This window comes from Triticum aestivum, chromosome 7D, assembly GCF_018294505.1.
Source record: "Triticum aestivum cultivar Chinese Spring chromosome 7D, IWGSC CS RefSeq v2.1, whole genome shotgun sequence".
NCBI classification, from domain to species: domain Eukaryota; kingdom Viridiplantae; phylum Streptophyta; class Magnoliopsida; order Poales; family Poaceae; genus Triticum; species Triticum aestivum.
Window position 1 is genome coordinate 575,625,872 of NC_057814.1, and position 7,543 is coordinate 575,633,414.

Sequence of the window (7,543 nt, forward strand, 5' to 3'; positions counted from 1 at the left end):
CCTAGTTAGGTGTATATGAAAGATCAACAAAGTAAAGAGACGAAGACTGTGTTAATCTGAATCTTTGTAATAGGTATGCCTCGTAGGAAATTCCACACACCAAGTTGAAGGCATATATACAAAGAGAGAAACAAAACAAGTAAACAGCTGTGAATAGCTAAATTTCTGATAGATTACTAGGTAAATCTGACAAGTAACAACCGCGGAGCAATAATTATGAACAGAAGCATGTGAATACACAGAACTGGAACTGCCCCTCATGATCTAATTCCAGTTTAAATTAAGCAGGCTTTTATAGCTGGAAATTACAAAGCAGATAAGCAGATTTTTACAACTGGAACTGAGCAAGTACATCGAAGGGGATTGGAATATAATAATCTACTGTTTAGGATCTACTTCCAGTTCAAATAAGCAGATTTGTATAAGAAGCCAGTTTGACAAATATTGTAAGGCTAACATAGAGACGCAGAAATAGTATAACCGACATTGATATAACAATAAGGCAAATAATGGATGAACACTAATGAGATTCAACTTAAAACCATCGGGCCAGATGAGGAATAATCTGAAGCATATCAAACAAGAACCTAGAACGGCAGATCCAACACTAATGATCTATAAAAGTCTAATCAACAACTCCTGGATGAACCATCACGGGACAGCAATCACACTGGATCGAAATCTTCAGACCAACAATAACTCGTTTTTCCTTTAATCTACCGGGCATCTAAACAATATCATGAACATGGGTACAGCGATCTACACGTATCTACTGATATATCCATGTTGCTTTATCCTCTAAAAAATATCCATGTCGTTTCTACAATCTTCTCGTCATCTAATCGCGTTGACCAATTTGACAATCACAATCGCACATATATGCATCTAAATCAATCCCACAACATGAACAAACAGATAGATCGGGGGAAGAGGTAATCGGTGGCGGGCGCATACCTTGACGGAGAAGGAGGTTCGCGAGAGCTGGATTCTTTTTTCTCGATGGAATCAGGGGGGCTTGCGATTGGATTGGGATACAGGAGCCTATGCCTGTGGAGAAATTTATAGGTTGGGCAAGTAAAGGAGGCTGGCTCGGCTGGAACGGAACGGGCGGGTAGGAGAGGCGGTTGCGGAGTCCGTCCCCACCACGCAGTCTCTCGAAGCGTCTCGAGGGGTCTCCAAGCGCCGAAGTTTTTTTTTTTTTTAAGTTGATCCAAGCGCCGAGGTGGACTTTCCATATAGCCGCGACCGTTTGGGCTTATAGCGAGACCCGGAAGGATGATGTCTCGCCCCCAAAAGAACCGCTACTTTCCATCGCTAAGGGTCGGCCCAGGTGAGTTTGCTTTCTTCTTTTATTCGTTTTTTTCTTTTGTTCATATTTTTGAAAACATTCTAAAATTCATATGTTCCAAAAAGTTAAACCAACGTAAAATAATAATAATTAAAAAACCATGAATTTAGGAAAAAGTTAAAGCAGTATAATTTTTGGTCAACGTAGCTTAAAAAAGTTCACAAATTTCAAAAATTATGTTCCTTAAAATATGTTTATACAATGTAAAAAATGTTCACATAGTTCAGAAAATGTTTTGTATCATTCAAAAAATGTTCCAACATGTATTTGTGAAACAGTTAGCACGTACTCGGAAAAATATTTAAAAACATGTGTTTTGAAAAATCACGTATTTGAAACATATTAAACATGTATAAAAAAATGTTTCAGGTGTATAGAAACTTGTATAATGTGTATGAAAAAAGGTAGACATCAAAACATATATTTGAAAAACAAATCAAGCATGTATTTAAAAAATATTAAATGTGTATAAATAATGTGCCATATGTATAAAATGTATAATCTTTATCTTTATCTTTACCTAATAATAATATTATTATTATTATTATATAATATATATATTATATATATAATCTTTTCCTAATAATAAAGCAAACAGTGCTTCTGCCCGCTCACCCGTCGCGGCACTTTTGCAAAAAGGCCCCCACGTTTTTCTAAAATAAACCCGCACTCCATAGTGGGCCGGCCATTGCGTTTGCAGGAGTGCGAAAAATAAATAAGGGCACAGGGGATCGAACTCGCGCCACGGTTTTGCTGTTGGGGAGACAAAACCAGCTGGGCTAGCTGTCCGTTCTTTACATGCAACGCCTCGCTTATTTTATTTAATAGTACCACCTCGCTGCTTTAAACAAAATTCTACCAATTTATATAGATCAGCAAGTAGACGTCAACAAGCCTCGTCGGAAATTGGATATAAATTTAAATAAAGAGAGGCTCAATAAAGATGTGATGTTGTGCTATATGAAAAAGAGGACACATAAGTATCTGATAGAGGGGATCTTGCGCTAAGAAATGCAAAAGAAAGAAATCTCCCCTATTATAACAGCCCAATTAGCTGATCAATCGGATGGATTTCTTAGAAAGAAAGACCCCATAATGGGAGGGTGCGGCAAGGCCATAGATAGGTTAAAGATTTCTTTATCATATTTTTTTCAGAATTCTTCTTCGCATAAAGTATGCAATGACCAATTAACCGATCATTCGGATGGATTTTTTAGAAAGGAAGACCTCATAATGGGAAGGCGCGCCAAAGCCACAGGTCAAAGATTTCTTCATCAAAAAATTGCATGCAAAGACCAATTAACTGATCCTGCGCATGGATTGGCTACAACACGCATGCAGCGTGCATATGCCATATGCTTCTACGTACCCTAGGGATAGTGGTATGTTTTTTATCACATGTATGTTTTATTACATACTCTAAAATAACTATAGATTTCTTTAATTCAAAATTATATGATTTCAACAAAGTGATAAGGATTATTTCAATAAAGTGATACTAATTATTCGAGTGATACTAATTATTTTAAAACAACACCCAAATGAATTCTAGAAAAACAAATAGTAAAAAACGACCGGCGAAGATTTACTGCTCTTTTAAACGATGGTGAAGGGAGGTAGTACTACCTCCGTTCCAAAATAGATGACCCAACTTTGTACCGTTGCAACGCACGGGCACTTTTTGCTAGTTGCTATTGCTAGTAATAATAAAAGGGTGATCGCACTTTTGCTAGTTGCTATTGCTAGTAATAATAAAAGGGTGATCGCTTCTTCCTCCTAAATTTTCGTCCGTACATCCGATTTATTCATCCGTCGTACGTCAAACCCGATCGAGTCGCTCGATGTTTTAAATCCACGCCCTGGTTTTCCAAACCAGTCGAAGGTGAACAGGCCACCAATTTTTCCGGCCCACCCAGCCCAACAGTGCAAAAATATTAGTGTGCAGAATCGAACTCGCAACCTCGTGCCCAACAAATCATGATTTAACCAACTAAGCTAGCTTCCTTTATATGCTATAATAAAGGTCCGTGTAGATTTTAAATAGTCCCACATCGCTGCCTTCAATCCAAACTTCGTAATTTAAATAGATCTTCGAGTTTCCTGAGTATCAAGGAGCAATTTCGAGAATCAATAAGGAAGGAAATAATAAGTTGCCCCGATAAGAAAGCAAAAGAGAGGACAATAAGGATGGAAAGAGGGGATTTCAAGTCAAGTCTATGACGGAGAAGAAAAAGGAAAGAGTGGATAGGTAAATAAGGAAGCAAATGGAATTGAATCCAAAGAACGAAGGAAATAAGGATTTCGGTCTTGAAGAAGGAAATAGATTGGATCTTGCTGCTGAAACAAAAGGAAAGAAGAGGGATTTCGCTCTTGAAGAAGGAATGGTGCAGCCGGAAGCATGCATGCACAGTGGGGCGAGATGCGTCGCGAGGCTGCATTCTTACAAAAGATGCCTACTCGGTCGGACGTCCTCGCTAAGACCATCATTCTCTATCTCCGCTCTCATGAAAGTTTTTAATTAGAAGCCATAATGATCCTTTTTGTTCTTACAAAAACACCTTTGATTTTAATATTTTTCCTCTGAAAAACGATTCGTCTAGGACATGGTGCGGAGCGAGTGATCCGTCTGCAACTCGGAGTAGACCAAATATCGATGGAAGCTTTCACATTCGGCTTCGATCTAGATACGCCGCCCACTTTCAAGCTGATGAAATTTAGCTTTCTTTGAAATATGAAAACTTTGTATTAATGCTTTTCTTTACAAAAAAGTTTGCATTACTCTTGTCATGCCTATTAGTAAGCTTGTGAATTTCTTAGAGTGTTCATTAATATAAAAACAAGACATATTCGAGCAATCTCCATTATCCATAAGCCTAAACAGTAATTAATGGTATATCAAGCACGTACTAGGTTTGACCGATGATGTCAAGTTGCACGGCATAAAATCTATTTAGGCCGTTGCATCATTAGTGATAATGACTAATGTTATTTCTTCCTATTATACTTTTATAAATTTCATTATGCACTAATAATCTGAATTTGTGTTATTCACCCAGATCAATTGACTCGGGATCATGTTTCATGTTCTGAACTACCGTCTTGAATAACCCTACTATCAATTCGTCCATTGTTATTGTCATGAGTAACATGCTTCCCGCGCTTAGTTTCTCGACCTTGCCACCCCTGATTCATAGTAAAGCACATGTCTCCGAGCCTGATTCGCGTCCCTTGAAGTCTCCCGTTGCAACCCACGGGCATATGTGCTAGTATGTATAAAAAATGTAGACACCAAACATAAATTTGAAAACAATGTTGATATTGTATTTAAAATGTAAATATATATTTAAAAACAATATTAGTCATGTATTTTTTATTTTATTTTTTGCATGTTACTAGTCATGTATTTGAAAAATGTTAAACATATATAAAAGAATATTTCTTGTGTACACACAATTTTTACAGCGAGTAAGAAAAAATTAGACATCAATAAATATATTTGAAAAAATATTAGTCATGTATTTAAAAGATGTAAACTATATAGAAAATGCTCCTACTATATAGAAAAAAGTACAATATGTATGAAAAAATAGACATGTATTAAAAAGGAAAAAGAAAAAATGAGAAAGGAAGAAAAAGATAACAAAATAAAATTGAAAACGAAACAAAGAAAATTGAAGGAAAACAAAAAAAAAAGGTAAGAAAACTGACCGACAAAAAATGAAGAAGGGGAGGAAGAAAACCGCTCATCAACGCGTCCCTTACTGGGTCGGCTAACAACGAGTGAGCGGTCTGGGCGCGAGAAGCGAGCCATATCTACATCTCGCAACACAAGAGATATAGCTCTAGCGAGCCCAACCCGGCAATGGACATATGCCTTCATCGCATCATGATCAGCAGACCTGTTGTCTCAGGGCAACTCTAGCGCGATCCACCAAACCTCTCGTAAATATCTAGACCGGGTTGTCCAAACATCTTTTTCCATCCAACGTCGTTCAACGAATATGTTTGGACCGATGCAAAAAAATCCCACAAACCGGCACTAAACGTATGGAGGTTTGCAGGCATTCGGACCTTCACCGCATTGGATTCCGACACGCCCGGTCCATCCCAAAATACCCCACCTAAAGCACTTTTTCTCATTCCATCCCTGTTCACTGTGCTCAATATCCGCTCTGTCGGCGACCACGGCCCCGCTGTACCACCCAAGTCGCCGCCCAGGTTGTGGGACCTCCATCTCTCCACCCAGGCGGCTTCCTGCCATCCACTGCGTTGCCATTCCACCTCGAATTTTGCGGCTGCCCAGGTATCCTCCGCTATATGGTGTATGTTGGGAAACGCAGTAATTTCAAAAAAAATCCACGATCACGCAAGATCTATCTAGGTGATGCATAGCAACGAGAGGGGAGAGTGTTGTCCACGTACCCTCGTAGACCGAAAACAGAAGCGTTATGACAATGCGGTTGATGTAGTCGTACGTCTTCATGATCCGACCGATCCTAGCACCGAAGCTACGGCACCTCCGCGATCTGCACACGTTCAGCTCGGTGACGTCCCACGAACTCTAGATCCAGCTGAGGTCGAGGGAGAGTTTCGTCAGCACGACGGCGTGGTGACGGTGATGATAAAGTTACCGGCGCAGAGCTTCGCCTAAGCACTGCAACGATATGACCGAGGTGGAAATCTGTGGAGGGGGCACCGCACACGGCTAAGACAACTGTCAACTTGTGTGTCTATGGGGTGCCCCCTCCCCCGTATATAAAGGAGTGGAGGAGGGAAGGGACGGCCCTCTCTATGGCGTACCCAAGGGGGAGTCCTACTCCCAGTGGGAGTAGGATTCCCCCCCCCCCCCCTTCCCTAGTTGGAGTAGGAGAAAAAGGAAGAGGGAGAGGGAGAGAAGGAAAGGGGGGCCGGCCCCTCTCCCAATTTGGATTGGGCTTGGGGTGGGGCGCGCCCCCACCTTGGCCGCCTCCTCCTCTCTCCCACTAAGGCCCAATAAGGCCCATTGACTCCCCGGGGGTTCCGGTAACCTCCCGGTACTCCGAAAAATGCCCGAACTCATCCGGAACTATTCCAGTGTCCAAACATAGCCTTTCAATATATCGATCTTTATGTCTCGACCATTTCGAGACTCCTCGTCATGCCCGTGATCACATCCGGGACTCCGAACAACCTTCGGTACATCAAAACACATAAACTCATAATACCGATCGTCATCGAACGTTAAGCGTGCGGACCCTACGGGTTCGAGAACTATGTAGACATGACCGAGACTCATCTCTGGTCAATAACCAATAGCGGAACCTGGATGCTCATATTGGTTCCTACATATTCTACGAAGATCTTTATCGGTCAAACCGCATAACAGCATACGTTGTTCCCTTTGTCATCGGTATGTTACTTGCCCGAGATTCGATCGTCGGTATCTCAATACCTAGTTCAATCTCGTTACCGGCAAGTCTCTTTACTCGTTCCGTAATGCATCATCCCGTAACTAACTCATTAGTTACATTGCGTGCAAGGCTTATAGTGATGTGCATTACCAAGAGGGCCCAGAGATACCTCTCCGATAATCGGAGTGACAAATCCTAATCTCGATCAATGCCAGCTCAACAAACACCATCGGAGACACCTGTAGAGCATCTTTATAATCACCCAGTTACGTTGTGGCGTTTGATAGCACACTAAGTGTTCCTCCGGTATTCGGGAGTTGCATAATCTCATAGTCATAGGAACATGTATGAAGAAAGCAATGGCAATAAACTAAACGATCGTAGTACTAAGCTAACGGATGGGTCAAGTCAATCACATCATTCTCTAATGATGTGATCCCGTTCATCAAATGACAACTCATGTCTATGGTTAGGAAACTTAACCATCTTTGATTAACGAGTTAGTCAAGTTGGAGGCATACTAGTGACACTCTGCTTTGTCTATGTATTCACACATGTACTAAGTTTCCGGTTAATACAATTCTAGCATGAATAATAAACATTTATCATGATATAAGGAAATATAAATAACAACTTTATTATTGCCTCTAGGGCATATTTCTTTCAGTCTCCCACTTGCACTAGAGTCAATAATCTAGATTACACAGTAATGATTCTAACACCCATGGAGTCTTGGTGTTGATCATATTTTGCTCGTGAGAGAGGCTTAATCAACGGGTCTGCAACATTCAGATCCGTATGTATC

The 7,543-nt window shown here is 40.6% G+C and overlaps 1 protein-coding gene across 1 annotated transcript in view; it reads right to left on the bottom strand.

Annotated features, from left to right (window-relative positions):
* LOC123167740 (polyubiquitin) overlaps positions 1-1,017 on the bottom strand; it is a gene marked incomplete in the record, with an annotated part of 1,754 nt that extends 737 nt beyond the window's left edge. The window contains 1 exon segment of the mRNA XM_044585602.1: positions 955-1,017.
* Between the last annotated feature and the right edge of the window lie 6,526 nt (positions 1,018-7,543).